Consider the following 23,904-nt stretch of genomic DNA (forward strand, 5'->3'; position numbering starts at 1 on the left):
TAGCCATGTCCGAGAAACTATTAATTTGTAAATTTAGTAATATCGATTCACTGGAGATGTACATAATTGGCAATAGACGAGATAAGATTTCTAAGATTAGAAGTGCGATAATCAGCCAACTTGTTTCTAGTTATTTACTTCGATTAACATACTTGTGAACGAAGCCAATTAATTTTATGACTTTGACTATAGTAACATAAAGGTGAAACGAAGTAAATTAATGATCTTTAAGATTTATTCGTTTATTTCAACTGTTATAAAATATACTTTAAGGGAATTGTAAGTGAGTAAGATTAAAAATGGTACTAACCAAAAAAATTATCTCAACACAATTAGACTAAAGGCGATGATATTACATATTAGATCGTTCATTCTCATTACGTAATTGAACATTATATTCGGGACAAACAAATCTTATAATTAGGCGATTATGGAAATACTCCAGTGTATAACTGATTTTTATAGAAATGATTATTTCTTGAATAATGATAAAATCAGGACGTTAATCAATATCATTTGAAGGAACATCGCACTTGTATTTTTTCGTAATCATAATTTTATTTTGATTTTCAATGAAACATACGTCGTAATAACGATTACGTTACTTTTGATCGCGCGAATAATTTACGTAACATATACAGAAAAAGTTGATTTATTGCATATTTTTTACACAAATATCATCCAACTACCATCCCTAATTACATCACAATACTGTATTTTTTAATTAATCAATGAAATAATATCGTTACATGTATCTTTGGAAAATTGCAACGAAATACATACATACATATGTATTGCCTGATATTAATCAACTTCCTCGCATTAATTCAGTTTCAAGGATTATAAAACTGCCTTATTTCTACACAACCTTATTATCGGTATATTTTTAGACTACCAAATAATTGAATTCTGATACGGATCTTATTTGCGTTTTGTGAAGTAGTATGTTGATCTTGTCTTTTAACTCGTTTTAATACATTTTTATAGGATGTATAGAGGCCAGGATTAGAATACCTTTATTTTAATTAATTTATTATACATAACACCAAAAGAATGTGGTAAAAATGATATTTCCTTACTCATTCAATATTCATTTAAAACAAAAATAAATAAGTTTAAAAATCTATTTGATGTACGCATTTTTGCTAAAAGTTCAATCTATGTGAAAGAATCTATTTATTTTATTTACAATTCTCTATCAAAATTTTAATCTGTATAATGAATCTATTTAAAAATGTACTAACTTACAGTGTGAACTCTTTCTATATGTAAAAAAGTTGATCGTAACGGACAAAGAATTTCTTTCTTTTTTAGCAACTTTAAATTTCAAAATTAAATTTTATTACTTTGCTCCATAAATTATACATCATACTCTCTCGAAACGTAAATCCATCATAATTTCCACTTTGACGTATTATTAGTTAGAATCGAAATAATTTATAACTGGAGAGCATTAATATCCCTAATGCAATTCGCTTGCTCCATTTTACGAGTCTTGTAATATTAATTCGCCATAATTTGTTGCCTAACGTACGTAATCGTTGCAATAACCCTTAACTTGAGCTCTTCAGTCACTGGAACAAAATCCGATTCTCTTATTTTCCCTGTTATTCATTTCTCAATATGCCCAACTATCAATTTACATAATCCTCGATGCAAGCGTAAGTATCATTTAGAATCGGATTTAATCCTCTGTAATGTTATGTTATTTTGAATTTATACACTTATTTACCTGTGTTTCTTTAAACGTTATTCTATGTATTCATTGTTGTGCTGTAGTAATTTAACACTACATTATTGATGCATTGGCGATAAATCTATTCGTAACGATTACTGTTTCCCAACTTTCGTGATCAATAAGTAAGATTGCAGTAAAAAAAAGATTGCTTTCCTTTATGAAACATTCATAGCGTTGAAAGAGGCGAGCTTAATACCTGACACTGATCTCAATGTAATTAACTGTCAAAATGAACAATTTTTCAATTGACAGAATTTTTACAGGTTGGACACGTGTAGCTCTCGAATGAAGCATTTTCGGCCATAAATTTATGTAAATTCATCTCATTAAATTCACCTACTTCATCTCATTAATACGTAATATAAGTTTGATTTCTATTTTTTCAGACACCCTGTATATTCATAAAACAAAAAAAAAAAAAAAATGGATTTTATCTCGCACGTAGGGTAGAAAGGGTTAGTACTTTGCTGTAGACACGAAGTTAAGGAATTCGTATTCAAGTTCTTTGGATTTTCTTTGCCTCAAGGACATCGTCTTGTTCGCCTTCGACGAATGCGTCTCGCATATCTATCGACAATAATTCACGCTGGCTATTCTTACTATTTTATTAGGATTATGGCATTTTTCAATGGACCACCGTATGCCACCCATAGCTGTTCGTTTCTTGGTTCGCTAAAGAAACCGGTTCGATTGAAATTCAACAATTCGTCGTCTCCATACGTCAAAGTCGTGAAGAAACATCTCGATTATGGCTGAATAACTTAATTTCAGATTTCTTGGCTAAGTGAATTCGATATTCGTAGTTAATACCACATTATAAATTGATTTGATTGAATTTTCCAGAAACAGAATTTCGATTTGTAGTCATATCTCATAGATGTGTTTTTAATTTGTCTGACATTTCCTCCGGTGCTTCTTGAATATTTCTGTCTCTAGAAAAATTAATGATATATCGAATAAGCAATCTAACGATCGCCGCTTGGAATAAGAAAAATAATTCTCTTTAATATTTTGCCTACATCCTACGTATACTTGCTTTTTGTATTTTCTGTTTTCTAAAGATTATCACACAACCTTTAATACAATTTTCTAATATATACTAAAGTAAAGCTTATCGTTTGTGATCTAATGCAAGAGCCACTTCGTCCAGTAGTTTTAAAATGTTTTACAATGTAAGGTTTAAAATCTTGCTGGGTTAAAGAATAAAGCTTCAAACATAGAATTAATAAGAACATTTATAATACGAAAATTCTAAATAAAAATATTCTTTGCTTTTAAAAACTACCATTAGTGTATTACTAATATAAACACGTGCACTCATTATTAAATCATTATAGAAGTAATTTCATACGTATGAAAGATATGTAGAAGGAAACTAGTGTAATTAATTATTTGCTATAGAAAAATTTATCAATACGACATGAAGTGTCAACGTTATGTATCTAAATTGATATTAGTCAGCGAACATACGTCAAAGGAATGCCGGTGTACGCGATAATGCGCGTAAAATAATGTCTTCGAACTATTATCTGTCCAAACAAGATATCTAACATCTTCGATTCTATGTATTAATGACGCATTTGATGAGATAACAACGTGTTTTAAATGGCAATGATTAAAATGTACACGGTGAATATGATTGGCTTAAGTAGTTGCTTAAAAAAAAGGTTAAATTCGAAATATTATTGAGTTGCATGTATGGATATATCAAATTAATGATTCAAATTTTAAAAAAGAAGATCCACTATCAATAGACTAATCTTTTTATCATTTTTATCGCCATTGGTATTGTCACAATCTATGCCTGTTATTAATATTAATATTGTTTGATTTTTGGTTTGATTTGGAAAAGTTTGATATCCATGCAATACAAAAATTACCATGGATTTTTAATTATTAATATATATTTATGGAATATATGACATAATTTATGGAAAATTACCAGAACTTTATTTTATACTATAACAAGTTTTTCACTGTTCGATCATATTCCAATATTAATTTCTTTTCTATAAAAGATAATTGAACAACTGTCACAATTTTTAACACAATTCTTGAAACAAACTTCTTTCTCAAAAAATTATAAAATTCCACCGATGATTTCAACAGAATAATTCATTGTAATGATTCAATAAATTCACAGAATCTCACTGTAAGCAATCAATTAAAAAATACAAAATCATATAATATTATCTTATTTAAATGTATCGATGTATGCTGTCAAGAGTTAGACAATCTTTCAATTTAGTTTATTATTTCTGTGATTCTTTTTCATAATCGAATGTTTTAAGCTTAAAGGTATAAGTGTCCGAAGCGACTCGTTTGAGAAAATTACATATATTTTAATTTGATTCGTATGATATTCTCTAGCTTGTGAATGGAGGTAAGCGTAACATCGAGTAAAAGTATACATTATAATGCGAATGCTCAGTTTTAAAGCAATGCACGTCTTTATAAAGTATAATTCCATTTATCATGGTGTTGATAAAGGAACTGGCATACTTTTATTCAAAGGTGTAACATTATACCTTCTAGAAATTTCTTTCCTCGCATGTTAAAAATTGCTAAAACAGGTTGCGATTATAGACCGGTTTCAGAAATTGAGGACGTCTGGATTTAAGAAACCATTCCAAAATTTCTGACGCCTCTGTCTACATTCTTAATTTTTTGAGAATTTCTGAGTGAAGTATTCGAACGGAAACATGTTCCAAATGTTATGAAGTAACATAATAATCATAATATATAATATATAAGTAACATAATAATAATTGTAACAACAAATCTGCAATTTCTACAAATTAATTCTTTAAAATATGTTACAAGCTTGCAAAAATTTATGAAAGAAATTTCGTTTAAATAGAAAAACTTAAATAGAAACTTCTATCAAGTCCGACGAAAAATTGTTATGGCTTTTTTAGAACAACAAATTTATGTATATGATAAATGTATCGTTTTAGCTTCCTATAACGAAAATACTTCTGTTTCATAACGTTATAGAGGATTAAGTATAATAAAATGTATTACATTCAACAATCTTTTTCTAACATGTATTCAAATCTTATACACGTATCGTTACTTTACAATTCAACCTTCTTGTTTGTAAGGTACAACTAATTAAATAATTTTTTTTTACTTCATTATAATTTTGTAAAAAAATCTTTCATGAAAAAGATGATAATCTGTGAATGAAATACAGTGAATGGAGTGAAACTTCCCACATTAAATTAGCAAATTTAAAACAAACGTATACGTCAGTGAACGTCATAGTTAACATTTTCGATATCACCTGTACGATACAACAGACACTTATAATACAATTTATCATAAATAAATAAAATAAATAACAACTAAAATAAACGAAAAATCCGCTTATACATTGTATTTGTAGTACAACAACCATAAGTAAAATGTACTGTTACGAAACAGAAGTTTTTCTAAAAAGGAGACAAATTTTATGCAAAACCTAACACGATCTTCGATTCAAAAACTCGAAACGCTCCCTAAAATTTGAAACATTTACCAAGGAAATTCCTCGTCAAACGCTCAAGCTCCAATCTCCAAAATTCCAAACTTTATTGCATTCCTAGATCCAAAACTACTGGCAAAATCACATTCTCTCAGAGTTTCTCTAAAAATGTCATCAAGTCTTGCGAGATTCGCAACACTTTGCAAAATTTCGTGTACCAATAAAAGTCAACCATCTCTCCCGATCGAAGAAATGATCAAATAGAGGTGGATAAAAAATGGAAGAGCATCTGTTCTGAAATCACGAACGGGGAGATGGAGCGACGGTCGTTTGGCGCGAGGATCGTCCAACAGGTGTCTTCGTGTAAAAGCACTTTCGATCTTAACAGTTACCTCTCTCTCCTCTAGAAGCCGGTCGTACCACTTCTCCGTGGCTTGTTCCTCTCCCACGGCCAGCCACGATGTCAGAGACCTTTGCCCCAATTCACTTTTCTCTTTCTCCGCCGCGAAGGTTAGCCTCGAATCGCCTTATCGGTTTCATTTCCCCGCTTCGTCGTCCCACACCTTTCGCTCTCCTTCCTTTTTCCTCCCTCTCGAACTGCTCGCGATTCGCTCGACGATTACTCGCCTCGTTTCCCAAGATTCGATCACTGTTACCTCGCGCTTTAACGTCAACCGTATCGATCACTGTTTATAGAGACCTCCTGTTGCTTTTAATCCTTCCGATTTATCGATTTGCTTCGATTTATGCTCGCGACACGATCGTTCCTTTCTCTTTCTGCTCTTCTGTTTTTAAAATCAGAGTAAACGCTCGGTTTTGAGCATGGCTGCTCTACGACGTTCTCCACGCGCGTTTGACGCGCCCGTTCGCGATTCTGACTCTTTGGTCAACCGATTCACGCGACACGCGCGGATTACGCGCGAAACTTGCTTCCAGATCGTGTTATCCATGATCTATACTTGCTCATAGTAGATGGAAATCAGTCAAAGCTTACGATCTTCGATGATCGTAAGAATTAATATTTAGATGAGACACACTGTCGGAGGATAATAGCTGATATTTAACACTAGAACTACCACACCAGTCAAATTGACCGGTTTTACAATTTTATTTTAAAATTCCTAATTCATGTTATATTTTTTCCCCACAATGATGCAATGACTTTTGCAACAATAACTAAAAGAATACTATAATGAATTTTATTTTGCTTTTTATATATTCAAACAGAAAATAATTTTGTATCAAGGCTACTTAAAATGACTGGTATTTGCCAAAGTATAAAAGGGTACTGCATTCTGTTTATCGAACTCCAATTAACCAGTCTGCGCGTTTTGTACAATTCTCCACGCGTTTTTAAATTTTTACCGCGTTTATCAAGAAAATTCCGGATCTATCGCTAGATTGCTAGATGCTAACACTAGAAATACCACACCAGTCGAAATGACTGGTTCTACAATTTTATAAATGTGTCAACCCTCGTTTAGGGATGATGGATTTCCCAGATGGATTAATAATACCAAAAATGTATTACATAACATGGAATTCCTTCTGTAAGAAAGTAATAACTCAATAAATGTAAAAATGTTCTATTATTGCGTATTTTTTAAAGACCAGTCATTTTCACTGGTTTTGGTAAAAATAGCTTCGTGTTAACTAGCGGATGTTCTAGTGTTAATGCAAATTGCATTCTTTTCACCGCTTTTATTTTCTAAGTATTTTCTTACAATTCTGTTATTTCATTCGTCTCATACGTGTCTTATGATGTGAAGTACTAAATAGGATAAGATTTGTTAGAATTTTTCAGTACACGTAGGTGTTGCAATATCCGTGATCGACAATGTATTTATAGTTCTCTGAATTTCGATCGCGTTTTTAATAGTATTTCGCGCATTGTTCCCATGTTTCGTAAACATTCCAGCTCGTTTTTCAGGGCAGATCTGACGTTTCACGCGTTAGCAGAAGTTTCAGTTGAAAAGCTTCGGGCTTGCCCTGGAAAGGTGAACCGAAATGTTCATGAAACTTTGGCACAAAGCGCAGCGTATTATTCAAAACACAATTTACAGTAAACCCTGTGAACCACAAATATGCCGGTATAATAAACACCGTGAACATCTTTCAAGAGAGGAAGCTCGTTATCTAACCAAAATACAAGTGTTATTAAGATAACTGATCACAGATTTTCCTAAAAAGGAGTAAGTAAAAACAGTAGAATAACAATATTTTTATATGAAACCTCTTTTTTTTTGAGTAAATTGATTCTGCGAAGATACGTAGATTACTATATAATTTCAAACATTCTAGGTGATTTACAACAGTAAATTCTTTTATTAATTTATAATTTTTTCAATTCTTCTTTATAATGGATTTTCTATCCAGTCGTTCTCTGTATCTGACGATTAGACTGCGCGTGTTTATGAAATGTCATAATTTGTTGAAGTTTTGCGAATAAATTTTCATACATCTATGAATGCAATTAAGGAAGTGGAACCTAAGCAAAGATTTGTTTCGACTATTAAATATTGTAACAAATACTCTAATCTGAATATTCCATACGTATATTTTTACATATTATGCAATGCAAAAACGTTCATAATCAACTGATGATAGTATGTATGTGAAGCTTTTATTCACATATGTACCCCAAAAATCGAATTCATTGACCTTTCACGAAACTTATCAAGGAACAAACCGTTCCAAGGGCAATCGTCTCTCGAGAGATTCTCAGAATGAGCGACTTCCAGAGGCAGAAGGAGGAAGTACTTATTTGGCTGGAGCACGGCCACGTAAAGGCACGTGATAAATTTTCCCTCGTTAATACCTGGACGTCGTTGGATCGGCCGAGGTTGCAGGAAAGAAAGATTTTGCCCGGAAAAGGTGAACTCGCCGGGAAAATGGAAAGTCGGAAAGTACGATCGCCTCGGCCTGCCTGTCATTCCTAGGTTTCATAGACGGTCGCGGCCAACCGAGAAGAAGAGGCCAGCAACCACGATACCCAACGAAGATCATTACCTGCTGATTGCCTCGCTACTTTCCATTTAATCGCCCGAAACCATACACGTGCATCGATCCACACGCGCCTGTTCGTGGCTACATGCTCGATCACGTATTTGACTCGTCTATACGCGCGTCCCGTAATTTATCGCGCGCAACTTACTTCAGAAATCCGCCTGGACGTGGTCTTCGATAGGGAATAATCGATGCACGTTGTTTTTGAAATCATCGGTGAGAACGATTATTCCTGCTGCTATTCATTGTATTTCCATTATATTTTCAGGTCATTTCACGAGTAATATCGTTTCGTGTGAAAAGTACAAGATGATAAAATAATAAAAAAAAGGAGTGGAAAATATAGAAATAAAATCTCTTTCTAATTAAACTGAAACTTAAATATTTTAGAAGTTAAAATATGGGAAAGGAAATTTTTGAAAATTGCAGGATTAAACTAATATAAATTGAAAGCTAAGAACAAACACGGTTTTCTTATCGCCTTTCAGGCAAATAAATCTACAAACGAGTGTTCCAGAAACACGACGCGAGTATAAATGCACACGTAACAATGTATGTATATCAACAAACAAAATATCATTTTCCTTTCGTAACGCGTAAAAGGAGCAGGAGATAACGGCAGACAGGTGCTCGTGCACGTATAAATTCACGTGCACTTCACGTCGCATAGTGTGCACTGCACGCGTGTACAAGGTGATATACACGGAGAAAGCTACTTACGCGGAACGTCATCGTTAATTCTGTTGAATGACAACGTGATACCCGCAGATAATCCTCTTATCGTTTGCCTAAATCGTGTGTACAGAGTAGAGTAACCGACAGAGAAGATATACCGATCACAAGCTTCATTTTACGTGGTCATCGCGTTTAATGGACCGATACGAGGTTTACACTTGAAAAAGTTATGCGAATAAAATGGACTCGAGGAATCAATTTCTTTTTTCTTCGCGAAAGTCTGTGCATATATTTTACTTTCGTTCAGATTAAGATTTTGGACGTTGGAATGCTTTTAAGCGTTCTGTACCAGTAACTTATTTCATCCTGTAATTGAAGAATTTTTATCTCCGAGAATCGCCGATGTGTCGTAAATATAATCATTGCTCTGCTTTGAAATTTCTCTTTATTCAACTTTCGATGAGTTATTGGCGATTTAATTGAATATAATACTAGATATTGCAGATGGGATTTTCATGATGGAAAATTTCTGTCAATACAGCTTGTTAGTATTATAGAAGCGAATAAAAAGTCTTTTGAACGTATTGAAGTATATTTTTATAGAATGTTCGTTTGATGGGTACTTGTTGTCAGTTCACTCGCTTAATATCATAATCTCGTAGTTATTTATAAGCCTTTTTTGCTCTTCGGTTTGAATGTCCATTTAAATGTAGTATTCCATGAAAGAATAGTAATTCTTCTATAGTAGAATTATTATATTAAGTACTATACAGGATATCATGCTATCGATGATTTACTTTACCTCTATCTAATCCGAAACTAACCGAAGATTAAATTCACTCGACAAATTTTCAAATTCGATTTTATCGGGAACGAAGCGTCATATAAAAAAAATTTTCTTCTACGCGTCCTTCTTATTTTTTAACAAGGAATCGCTTTATGACTGCTCATACGTGTTATTCGAACGCATTACGCATATTTTCAGATTTATTTCAATCCTTATCGAGACAATCATATTAGTAGTCGAGTCTCGCAACAGTGTCGATGAAATTTCAGAACGTTTCGTGTAACGTACGTAATAAAACATATCTACGAGTGTACAAATACTTTCCTAAGCCTGTATACATATATGCACACATACTTTTCTCACATTTCTTCGAATCGAACGCAAGTCACTCTCATTAACCGCATCGTTGAATTGCGAAAATTTTCATTCGTCTCAATTTTCCCAGAAAACTGAACCTCTCTCGGAAATCACATTCAAAGAATTCATAGTAATAACTCGTTATATCCACTGGCTCGATCACATCGATTGTCATTTCACTGGTTGTAACGCTCGGTAATTACACTGTCAGCGTGCATACGAAATTGAGTTCGCGTTCCCTCGCGGGGAGCTTTCATTATCGGTCCAGTCCGGCTTTCCTTGATCGAATTACGCAAACGAGAGCCCGAGCACACGGTTCGAAAGCGGCCTGAAACTCTTGAACCACCACGATTTTCGTCGATCCTCCACGCTTGACAGCGAGTAGACACATTAACGATCCTGTCGGATGGATATCAAGCTCCGTTGACGGCGGACAACATCGTAAAAGATTGTCAGATTATAGACCGAAGAATCGGCTTCTCTTTCTTCTTTAATCTCTCTTTAATTACGCATTCTGTGCATTTATTATTTTGTAAGAATTAACATGTTTATTCTTTTTATAAGAATTATGAAATAATAAATGCGTAGTAATTTTTACAAGAAGTGTCGCCGTGATGATTAAACTGCGTACATGTGCGTAATATACAAAAATATGTAAAATATCCAAAGTGAAGTAATTTTTGTGATTATTAATGGTTAAAACAAATATATATTTAAATTTTATTTCTTTAGTTCTGTTTGCGAAAATATAAATTTTCATAAAAATCCGCTGTCCAATGATGTTGACTGTTTGATAATTATTGTAATAATTGAGGGATGTAGGGTGAAAAGTGGTACAAGTGAGAAAATTTTTAATTTAAGGAACTGTACGTGAATTTAACTGCAACAGAGAAATCTCCATTACTCAAACATTGACTTATTTACTACGACCATTATTGCACTGCGAATGTTTATACAAATTCATATTTTCAGAGATACAGATACTTATCATAAATGTGTAAATATCTGCAGTAAATTGTACGTATTACTGTACAATTTACAAAGATTTGGAAATTTGTAAGAAAATACTCCAAATATAAATATGGAATGTTATCCATTGATTTCTCTATTTATCTCGCTTTCGGGGGAAGATTCAACTGTACTATTCTTTCATTGAATATCTGAATTAATACTGTATAGTAAACGATAGAAGACTTTCAGTAAAAATATCGCATGTAAAGTTGTTTACAAATATTTGATTTTATATGTGAAGCTTTTAAACGCAAGATTTTCAACATTGGAATTTAATATTTGAAGCTTTCTAGAAAGTTTAAATTTCATATTTTCACTAAAAGGTACGAAGACAACCCTTTCACATAGTTAAATTTTTCGTTAGAAAAATCTCTATTGAGACCAGAATTTGTTAAACAAACTTTATTGTACCCTGGAGGTCTGGTAATAAGAAATAGAAAGAAAATAAGAGATCATAATCGAATGAATTTTACTTTCATCACATTCTAATTTATCATTATTTATTTTCTCATAAAATTAATATAAGAAATAATAATTATTATATATGTACGACAATTATTTGTGATTTATTTTATCACAGCATTAGGCGAATTTGCCGATCGTAGTTGTAATCTCTACAATGTTCATCTTAACTCTTATCTAACTTAACTGCCTTTCATTCGCGACGATTATGATACGTACGCATGTATACCTTAAACGTCTTTCTAACGTGTCATGTTATCGAGACAGCCCAGAACAGGTCGGAGACGAGTCAAATTTTATCTTTCCTCTGTTCGTCGTAGCATGTTACGTCGAGATTTACATAATCGATCGGACAATGGCATCCTGGTTTCACCTTGAGATACGAGAAGCTGAGGGATGATATGAAGGAAAAAGAAAGAGTAGAGAATATTCATGAAGTGGTTGACTGTTATGTCTAAAAGAGTATTAGCGAGAAGAACAGAAAGCGTATTCATTAATTGAAATTATTTTAGTATCGTGTTCCTTTTCTCAAAGTCTGTTATGTTGCAAATTAGCTTGATTTGTAATCCATAACTTCGATGTAGATGCCACTGTTTCACTTCATCGTTATCTTCTTTTATCAATTAGACTTGTTGGTGGTAGACTTAGTTTCATTAGTTCGAGTACTTATTATAGTAATCAAATATCAAAGTCTATCGTTTATACCTTAAATTGCCTGTAAGTATTATTAATTTTCAATAATTCAGATTGCTTATGTGACGTAAGAATCAATGAATCCAGAAATTAATTAAATGAACTTACGTAGTTTGAAGATTAATGCCTATGTATGTTTAAAAAATTGTAATATTTCATTTGTAATATTAACATTTGAAGCGTTTAAATTTAAAGCTTTAGAAATTTTATCTTTTGAGGACCTGTTTCACTTAGATGATATATTATATATAGCAAAATTTGTACTATTATGACCAATAACTAATTATTTATGAATTAATAACAATTTGATAAATTTTTCAAAATTTGAAGCCATTGAACTTCGAACTTCTTTTTACATTGATAAATCTATTCTATAAACAAATGTGTAACGTCACAACGTGTCTATACATACATCACTTAGGTTCTCTTCACAATTAAATGTTACATATATAAATTAATTAATTTCTGAATTCATTTTATCCTGAACTATGATTTAACTAACAAATATCTACATAGGAAACATTTTGTGCACATAATACGCACAAGCATAGTATACGTGTAGCTTTATTTTACTAACCAAAATTTACGCTTGAAAATGAAAGGGGAAGAAAAAGGAGGAACGACTTGACAAGCTAATATAACTATCTTATGCATACCTCTAATTTTCTACTCGAGATATTATAAGACACTTAAATGTCTCGTATGATGAAAATTGCAACGATTTAATTTCCGCTGCGATTAATTATCGCAACACCTTAACGAATTTAATCTTACATTGCTCCGTTAATTACAGGATAATATATGCATTGCATGACAACTGAAATATGTTGCCACTGCAACATGTTCCTTTGCAATCGTAACACTCATTACTCCAACTTATTTGCATATTATATTCCAAAAATTATTCAAGTATTAAAGTGGACGATAGGTGTCGGAAACAAATTTGATCGGCAATATCATTTTTCACCGTGTCGAGGAAACAACTTTCCTCGTGCAGTTGAAAATTGTTGCAAGCCATGAAAGTCGAACACGAACCAATGATTTTGACATTAGAAAATATCAGCAGTTACATATCGCATTGTCATAATGGGATAATTTGCATTTATTTTGGTTGAAGATTCTAATTTTTTTTTAATAGTAACTTTAATTTAAAAATAGTAATTATTATGAGTTGTTCAGGACAATTCCATCTTCGTGTATAACACGGAAATTAAATATAAATAAACTGAAACAAAAAGCAGGTATAAATTGAAAAGCAAATATTGAATGTTGGCAATAATAGAGATAAGTTTTGGTAGATGCGTATATTTACAAAACATGAATAAATGGCGAGTATTTAAAGAAGAAAAAGTATCAATAGTATAATACATATATATTATATTCAATTTTTTCAACAATTTATATTTCGCTGCAGAATACAAACGAGATTTTTGTATAAGCAGAATCTGGTGCAAAAATGAATCAAAAGTGGGCTGAATATTTGTTTTCTCTTGAACTTTTTATATAATCTCTTTCACGCACCAGACCCAATTTGTAATGACAACGTAACGATATGGAGTAATTAAAAGCTTGACATTTTGCAATTACTTTTTACGTAATCGCGAATCAAGAATGACATTAATGAAATTAAATTAGAGTTTCAATCTTGATTCTCGTTTATTCTTGCAAAATTTTTTATTAATTCGTTATATACGTAATATAATTTGAACGACAATGTGCAGTATAATTTATGTAATAACTGGAATAAATTAATTTTCTCTTTCGTCCTTCAAAGCAAAATAAAATTGCACAATTAACTCATTAAAGTGATCAGATTATGCATCTAGATAGAAATACTAAATTGAATAGAAAGTTTTTCTATAGGATGCCATAATTGCAAGTTTATTTTTAATTAACCAAAAAGGAAGTCTTTAAGAGGAAATGTTTGCATATTTTATGGTATCAGAAAAAGAAGAAATTAAACTGCCAAATTATGGGAATTCCTTTCTTTATGTTCTTTATGTTTCTTTCTGTATGTTTATCTAATTTAGTAACACCCGATTATAATCTATTTACATCATCGTAAGAATCATCCGTATAAAAAAGAATTCAAGATTTACGATGAAATGAACAATTGGTGAAAATTGTTCCGCATTGAAGTAACAACATTTTTATGAAAAAGAAATTGAGGAGCCTGTAAAACGTTGGAAGATTGTATTACAATAGAAACTAAAGGAGACTGAATTACTGGTTATAATATTACGTTCATTCTTCAAATACAAAACAGCCATATCAAATATCATAAAGACACGAAAATATTTCATTCAACCAAATAATTTCTCGTTTTGTAACAATCAAACGCGTCGGTTCCAAGATTGAAAGCGTTAAATCGCGTTGACTTATTCAAATGGATATCATGAACTATTCTCGAGATAGTTTCCGTTGAATTTACGTTTATTGGAAATTTAATATCCGGATAATGACTTCGTATACAATGACAAATAGCCCCATTAATTTTTTGTTTCTTTTTTCCCATATTTATTCCTCGTCTCCTGCCTTGTAACGAACAAGAACAAATTGCACATGTTTAACACGCAGATCGCGAACATCAACGAGATTACCTAATACAATTAAATTTACATACGAACCCTCTTTAGTCTCCATGTCTTGGAACTTGTTTCAAGCTGGCATAATTTTCAACGGAGAGATTTCAATCTACCGTCATAACAGTGACGAATATTACGTGACACTTAAAACGTATGTTCTCGCCACAAGTCATTAAACTGTTAAGGCAGTATGTTACGAGTACATTTATCAACATGAATTTTTGGTTTATAGGCAAGTTATGGAGAAAGTGTATTGATTGATCGAGTTAGTTGTACTTAATTATTGGTTTATATCGTTATGGTGTCAACAGTGAATATAAAGTTACAAATATATTACATGTTATATGAAACAGTGTAGAATTTAATCACCATTCATACGATATTAGGCTATCGTGATTGTATTAACAAAATTTGAAACTTTCAAAATATACATATAAGGTACGAGATATTTACTGCAAAAATACTTGATGATAAAAATATTTAAATAGTCGATTATCCTAAAAAAGCTCAATTTTTGGTAGGACTATTTTTAACGTTTGTTATATGTCTGAGACAACTATTCATACTATGTATTAATCTTTTTATCAACTACAGTCGAGGACAAGGATAAGCGTACAGGTAACAGAAGTTGGTATCAATAAAGTTTAATCTGATACTAAAGTTTTTAACTAGAATAAAGTGTTAGTACATAGATTGTTTATTAAACAATTGAAATTGACATTTACATTTTTGTGTAAATAAATCGCATTTAACGAAATTTCGTTCATACCTATTTTCACTATTTTATTTTTTAGTAAATGTTTGCATAAAAAATGCAGTAAATATCTCGTTAAGCTAAAAATCCATACAATCTTCCTCCCACACGACGCGATGGTAAGATATCCAAAAACGAAAAGAAGGATTAATTTCATATCGTATCATATCAGATTCGATCGCGTCGAAAAGAAGAAACCTTGTCAATTTTCTTCCCATGCTTTCGCAGCTCATCATCATCATTCGCACAGCAGAAATGCGTCTGCATGCTTCGACGTTCGAGCATGCATCTCGTACCGTTTCTCGAAACCTGTCAGAAGTTAAACGTAATCGCGTGGCGGATGCACGAATCCGACGTCGAAATAATAATCACACCATGTGAGACGCAGTCACGGTGTAGCCCTATGGTTCGATTTCGCAATTCCACGAGCGTAAAGTGGACCCACTGGACCGGTGGTCAACCGCGAATGGCCAAGCATACAGACATACGGTCTTTCTTGCGCACACCTTTCACAGACCTCCTTGTCCTGCCACGTCCTGTTTTCGTCCTGGCCAACTTGCCTTATCGGCTGTCCGCCTTTGCTCGTTCTCCGATCGCCATTCGCGTCCAGCTCTCGCTCTCCTTGCACGGGCCGCGATAAAACGAAGGTTTTAGCCGCTGCCCGATTCAAGGCCAACCCCTGGACCCCTCTTGGTTACGACCTAAATTATAATTAAACTTATCTGCTACCCAGCACGCGGTAATGAGAAAGGACAAGAAAGTAGTATACAGCGAGGGGGATTCCTCCAGGAGAATCGACTGAATTCGAGATCGGGCGACACCCACGCGATGTTTCAGGATTTTTTCGTGATCGAAAGGAGGATCGTTCGTTGATAGGATCTGAGTTAGAGGTATTTTGTACCGACGACAAGGGGATTGGTAAATTTTCTGTAAATGAGCGTTCGGTGTTGCGTGTAGCTGGAATTGATCGTTGGTGGGTGAATTGTGCAGAGGAACGTGTGAATGTGTGTTTTTATGCGAAGTCTCTTTAGGATTTACGTTGTAAATGGATTTCAATTTATGGTATTTGTTGTATCCGTTGAAGGATTTTCAAGTTCCGTGGTTTTAATAGTCGTGAAATTCAATGTTGCAGTGAATATCATATTATATTGTGTGCTGTTGGCGTCTATGAAAATCGAAATTGTACAGTAAGTGTAGATAAATAATCGGAATTCCTTCTCTTACTCAGATGAAAGAATCATACTTGATTGTAGTTTCTCATTTTAATTTAACGACTGGCAAATTACTATAAACAGACTTCTTGACAGTAATATAATAATGGTTGATAAGATCTGAGTTAGAGGCATTTTATACGGACATTTTATACTGACAGCTGGGGGATTAGCAAATTCTGTAAATGAGCATTTCGTGTTGCACGTACCTGGAGTTGCACGTCGTTGGCTGAATTGTGTAGAGGAACATATGTTTTTACGTTTCTTGAAGTCGTTTTAGAATTTACGTAGCATACAGCTTTAAATTTTTAATATCTGTTGTATCTGTTGAATGATTTTCAAATACTATGGTTTTAATAATCATTTCCAATATTATACTATTTTCAATACTTTAATATTTGGGAAAAATGAAATTGTATAAAGTGTATAAATGTACACATCCGCTCTTAGGGCAAATCTTGTTGGAGAACATCTATTATATTTGTTGCAAAATTGATAAAGATCATAAATTTTTAATTTGATACTGTATAGGATAAAGAAAGCATACACTACTGATAGATGAGCAATTTTATCGAAAAAATGTATACAGTTTAAAATTTGTAGTCTGTGCGAAATAACAACTTTTTATTGAAAATAGGAAGCGTCCTTAGAATTTTAAATGGAAATGTATAAAAGGCAAATCCTTTTTGTCTCTGAGAAAAGAGATTATGGTCAAGAGATAATAATAATTGCTACAAGTAAATTTCTCAGCAGTGATATGATACTACGAAAATTTTACAAAAATTTTAAGAAATGCAGACGTGTGTAACGTAAAGAACAAAATTTTATGAAATATACACATACTTCCAAGCTTCCAAATCATGTTTCAAATCCTACAAAGAGTTAACTAAATATTCGAGATTTACGAAACGAATTAAAATCTCACTTTCGATAGTCTTGAATTGAGCAAGCACGAGTAAGGATCGAAATTAAGCGATTGATGTATGCAACTTTTTGTAGTAGTTACTTGAGTAAGATTGAACGTTAACGATGCTGGTTGCTATGTACGGTAGACGATTCGAGTTGCAACTAAACGACTCTATAAGGTGTCTCTTTTAATAAGCGATTCATTGACGAAAGAAGAATTCATTCGTGAATGATTTAAATAATGGAGATCTTCAAACGAAACATTTTTATATTTTTATATGTTTACAGTTTTGTGTTATGTATTCAGATTTTCACATCTCCGTAAATCTATCCATTTAAATTTACTTAATTTACCTAATTTGTCTACCTATTTATGTTACTTACAAAGATACTTAATTTTCATACAAAAGGACAAATATCATAGTGAGAAGTATCGTACTTCGAATCAAATTTATGATAAATAAAAATACTTTTCTATTAAAACACCATGAAAATGAAGATACACATATTCACAAGAGTATATCAGATATATTCAGAAATATTCAGAATGAAACTACTTCAAATTTATTTCAAAGAATTTATTTTTTCCAATATCTGATACTGGAAGAGGTTATTGTGAACAGTGAAGTCAAGTTTTGAAGTCTCTAATAAACCTTCGATTTATTTCAGTATTAGCAAATTTAAAAGTCTGAAAATGTGCGAGTAAGGAAATTCAGCGAGAGTTTGAAAACTTAAAGTCTTGGCAATACGAGAATTAACAAGTTTAAATGTTTCGGTTCTGTTAAATTAATAAGTTGAAGAACGAACGTGCTTGAAAATAAACTGCTAATAAAACGCATAATATCCTGCAGATAGGATAAGGAATTTCTTAAACATATACATAAATAGAAAATTTCATCTTTTACGAAATGCATTGTTTAAAAGTAGCCCTGGAGCTAGTTACATCGAACATAGAATTTTTTACTAAAAATATTTAATCCCTGCAAAAAGGGTTAATACAACCGACGATTATCGAATTACACGCAACAATCGAAAATCTTTATCTTCGCCTCTAGATCGAAAGGCTTTGATCAAACGAGCCGATGGAAAGTCCACTTATACGATTTATCGACGGTCCTGGCGAGACACCGTGTGCACGCGTTATGCCAGTTGGACCTGCTACGGTAACCCACTTCGCGGCAGGAGACATTTCTGAAATGTCACACCGACACCGTGGCCGTAAGTTAATGACAGTCGTTGGCGCACGTCGCCGTTTCCCGCGCGGGAGAACCAGCGAGCCAAAGAAACGCTAAGATACAGAGACACGTGTCCGGCAAGAGATCAACGAGAGGAAAAGTACAACCGTGAAAAAAAAGGCGGTGACCGCAGTAATCGACGCTGCTGCATTGTGGTTAATTAATTTTTCAATTCGCCGGCCAGCAAGTCGACCCGTAAATCACCGTTTACCACATTCCTTCGCTTGGTTCCGTCGCCTTCGTGATTTTTGTGGGTTTCACGTGTACGTAACTTAGGGTGCCAATTCATGACTACCAAGAACGATTCTGCACGGAGGAATTTTTATTTGGCAATAACATGGTTCTTGGAAATCTGCAGAGCCGTGCGAGAAAATACTCGATTCGTTGTTATTGTAACGATCAATTGGCTTCGAGCATAATTTATATCCTTCGTTCGAAATTTTTACTTTCTTGCAAAGGTAACAAAAAACACGGTTTGTTAATTACAAAAATTACTCGATGAGATAATCGAAAGGTTTCGGATCAATCGAGCCGCTGCGTAGCGATAGTGTAGCTCACTTATTCCGTAAGTTAATTTTATTTGCAAATAAAAGATCACATCGACTTTTGATGCAAATTTCGACGATCAAAATTAAATTAACAATATGTAATCTTCATATATCTGAAAAACTGAGTGAAAAACTTTTATGAATTGATATGTATACATTCTTGCATAATTTTACAAAGCTATTCAGACAACATAAATTATCCGAAATGATTCACTCGAATATATCATTACGTGTCACAATATCCCAAATTAAGTACAATGCACATTGCACATATCATTACCTACAAATACAATATTTCATTCAAAACCACAAAGTATATTTATTCACGATGCTTTTATATTGAACTATATTATCAACCGCGATTCTATCTCCAAATTAAACAAAATATAGCTTTGATATTTGACGGAAGTTTATTGCGAAGTGTATTAACTCGTGCAACAGATGAGCCGGAAAATGTTACTGATGCCGAGACACATGAATCAGCGTTGTCTCACGGGCAAAATAACGAAAAGAATACGCGGTAGAGACTGTAATGATCTATGATTAAGTGCACAGACTGTGTAATCACTGTTCACAATGAGAGGCTTTCGTTTGGAGGAAGTAATTCGAAGAAGGGAAAGCGCGTTTCGATAGTTAGTGGGCGTTCTTTTGATCGTCGAAAGTGATCGTGATCTGATAGTGACATATTGACATGAAACGCGATTTCATTATCCTTTATTCCATCATTCAGAGCTAAATCGTCGATCAAAATATAACTCATATCGTTTGATACAACTTAAAATAATATTAGTCGATCATGTGAATATCTTTGCAATGTTTTTCGAATAACATGCTGCACGAATGGTTGACTTATACTACTTCCGAAATAAAAGAATTCGGTTTTCCCTTCATACTGTCCCATTAATTATCGGAAATGTATATATATATGTTGAATGTATCCAAATTTTAATTTTGTTTAAATAAATATTTGCATGTGCGCATTTGAAAGAGAAATAGTTTTATTTCGTACGAAGAAGATTATGTAAAGAAATCTCTCGTAGATCATTGTTAACTTTGCTTGAAATTGTAGTTAAGTGTCATTAGCACATTGCAAACATTCATATGGCTGTTTATAGCAATTATTTAAATAACTGGACCTGAAGTAAAAATCGGAATTTCCGACCGCGAAAAACAAAGGTATTTCCGTGTTCAAGCGTACAGCTCGTTCACACGGTATATGTCGACGGAAGATTATAATTCTCACCTACAAGTATTTATCGAAATCAGCCGATAAATTCCCATCTGTAATTTGAACCGGAAAATCATTGGAATTCCAATCAGAGAAAAACAAATTACACGCCCCGTATCTTACTCGTGAAACCAGTAAACATCCGTATTCTATTTTTGTAAAACACGTTCGTGTTTCCGTAGAAAATATTTCCTTCATCTATACCATAGAAAATAATTATTGGCTCGAACAATTCGTGTTGCGCTTTTATATTTTACTAAATCTTTTCTGATGAGTAACATTATTCAAAATAACGATTATCTATTATTTCTTTTATTATCAAATTTTTAAATGGTGTATTTTTGGTTATTATCTATATTACTTTTCAATTGGAATAAATTCGTAGAAAAGTGTATTCGATGATTTAGTTTTAGGTACTAGATCTAATTGATCGTAGTTAATTGCTTAATTAATTGCTTCGTGCATTCCAGGCGATTTTCCTGAAGTCGGTTTCTCATAGAAATGCTGTTAGTCTGGTACGCTTAAGCATTGCTAGCATTTCCAGTATTTCTAATAATGTATCCTTTATACTTCTAATATCTGTATATATCTGGTATTCAATATTTTAAAAGTTTGGAATATTTGTAATAGATCGGATATATTTAGTGCTCATGTCTTTAATTCTTCGAATATTTACATATTATAATATACATATTATTATATATTATAAAATGTGTTCAATGTTCCCAATATTTATTCTTCAGCAAGAATTAATATACAAGATAATACTCTAAAGTATCATTTTTGTTTCTTACATTTCAAACATTCCTACACGCATACCTCCTACAATTTCTTATTGCTTGAACTTAGCATGATATTGCTATAGTAATACTATTGTAGAGTCACATAAGTCAACGGAAGATTCGAAGAGACTCATATTGTTGTGCCTTGGAGTGTCAACGTTGTTTTGGTTTACTCGGCTCAAAGGTAAACTAACACCGAGCAAAATATTATCGCTGTTATTTGTAATCGTCAACCGGAGTTACATTCGAACGTTGTATAATAACAACTGTAGTTATAAACAGACGAACGTGCTCTCTAGGACAGTGATCATCATATAGCGAGTCATACAGTCGAATAGCAAGACGATTACGACCGGCGTACACTATCTCTGTACCTGTACTTACAGTGATTTCAACCCGTTAACCTACAACTACGGGCATAGCCCGTAGTAGATGATCGAACCAAATGTAAATATTACGGGCATGGCCCGTAGTACGATGATCGGGCCAAATATAATATATAATATAATATATAATAGCTTGTTTACATTTTCGGTCCAAAATACTCGAACGTAAATCGTAGGTTAAGGGGTTACTATACACACTGACTGTTACTATTTTATCACTCGGCTATTTAATAAACTAATACATATAGTAAACCACCTCTCTATCAAATATATCAACCAAAATATTCTCATTTTATCTGTTAGAATCTGTATACCAATTTTCGTATGAGAGTTAAATGTTTACTTAACAGAGACGCATGGTGATCCAAAAATCATGTGACCGAAAATCGCTGCACCCAACTTTCATATTTGTTGTAACCGTGTATATAATACATCTGATAAGAAATTCACTGTAGATTCATCGCATTTCTTCTCTATTGAACCCAATATTAAATACATCGATAAAAAAAGGTTGAAGTTTCATCGATAAAATCAAGGGAGCATAGTTTCTTTCTCCCGGTTCGGTTGTTTAACTCGTCCAGATGAAAGAGCTCGGTAAACAAAAAATCCAATTTCAGTAGGTTGATTGAAACCGGAATGAAAAACCAAAGGGTCGTCGTTCTTACGTGCCTACACGAAATATTTATCTATTGTGTGCTGCTGTAGTAAAAATGATTGTCGAGCAGGTCAACGACCACCTGATAAAACATCGGGAGGCGTGAAAGATCGAATGTGAACGCATACCATCTACACAAAAACCAGTTTTATCGATTATGAAAGGTGTCTTTAATCTTTATGTGCTACATCAGTGCCATTCACCCTCGCCAGCTATCACATCTGTAATCATAGAAGAATATTGTCTGCATTGCTTTTAAAACACTTTTATAACCCCTATAATTTTATTTGAAAAGAAAATCGACATAATTCGGGGTTGTTGTCGAAACACGGTGTTCCAAAGGAGATTTTTTATGGCTCGTAAACGACTTTTATACTAATTCATAAATAAATTCGGTACATGTTATGTTTAATACTTAATACATGTTGAGTAATGTTTATTGAATTATACATTTTTAGATATTTTATTTTATCTTTACGTTCACTTTGCATAATCTTATATAATTCTGTGTGATACATTTCATTCTCCACATCGTAGTATCTTTAAATTTCCCATAAATATGTAAATATTTGCAGGGTACTCGTTAGGCATTCTGAGAGAAATAAGAGTACTTAGAACACGATATGACCAAAATAAAAGTTTCAATATTTAATTTAAGAACATAAAGGAATATAAAATTAGCATTAAAATAGAAAAATAAATTTTTCAAGCGCATATTTTATGCAAATGAAGATATGAGAGCAAACCGATAAGCAAATAAAATTTTCCATCAAATATACAGCATTGCGTGTAATAAGAACGTAAATGATACATAACATATAATATACATCGTACAAAAGAAAGACGCTTTAAATTATAAAAATGAGAAATTTCATTTTATTACAATATACGCAACCTCGAACTTTAATTAATCTTTAATTAAATATACGATTTAACAATCAATTAAGACTTTATTAAATTTTAATTAAAGCCCCAATCTTCAGCTATTGTCAGATATCATCTATAGATAGTCTTTGATATTTTCTATGGCTCAAATTTTCAGTTAATTTATACAATTTATATATTTCAATTTATGTTAGTTTCCGAATTAAAAGAAAAATCGGCAGAAAACTCATTTAAGGCGAAAATCGGCGTGGCTAAATTGAGATGAACCAGGCGATGTCGAGAAAAAAAATATGTTAAACCACAGAGTGTCCAGAATATGATAAAACGCATCGTTGGTGGCGTCTGGTCCAGAAACGACGAGTGTTTCTACCGAAAATGAACTTAATCTCGAGAGAACGTTGACGTGAAGTGACAGGTTGACAAGGGCGGAACAGGGTTTCTCTGGAAATGCATAATTCAACGAGGGCACTGTATAACACTTTTATAATTACTTTCCTCTCAGCCGCCAACGAATATTATTCACCGACCTCGTTC

At 32.8% G+C, this 23,904-nt stretch overlaps 2 protein-coding genes across 2 annotated transcripts in view; one reads left to right on the forward strand and one right to left on the reverse strand.

The window, feature by feature from the left end:
• LOC117206900 (class A basic helix-loop-helix protein 15-like) overlaps window positions 1-6,066 on the reverse strand; it is a 258,718-nt gene extending 252,652 nt beyond the window's left edge. The window contains exon 1 of the mRNA XM_033446601.1: window positions 5,597-6,066. The gene's annotated coding sequence lies outside the window, so the exon portion shown is untranslated. The remainder of the gene's footprint in view (window positions 1-5,596) is intronic.
• LOC117206901 overlaps window positions 1-23,904 on the forward strand; it is a 283,190-nt gene that overhangs the window by 199,063 nt on the left and 60,223 nt on the right. The gene's annotated exons all lie outside the window — the stretch shown is intronic.

Source organism: Bombus bifarius, unplaced genomic scaffold (assembly GCF_011952205.1).
Source record: "Bombus bifarius isolate JDL3187 unplaced genomic scaffold, Bbif_JDL3187 scf7180000008013, whole genome shotgun sequence".
Classification (NCBI taxonomy): Eukaryota; Metazoa; Arthropoda; class Insecta; order Hymenoptera; family Apidae; genus Bombus; species Bombus bifarius.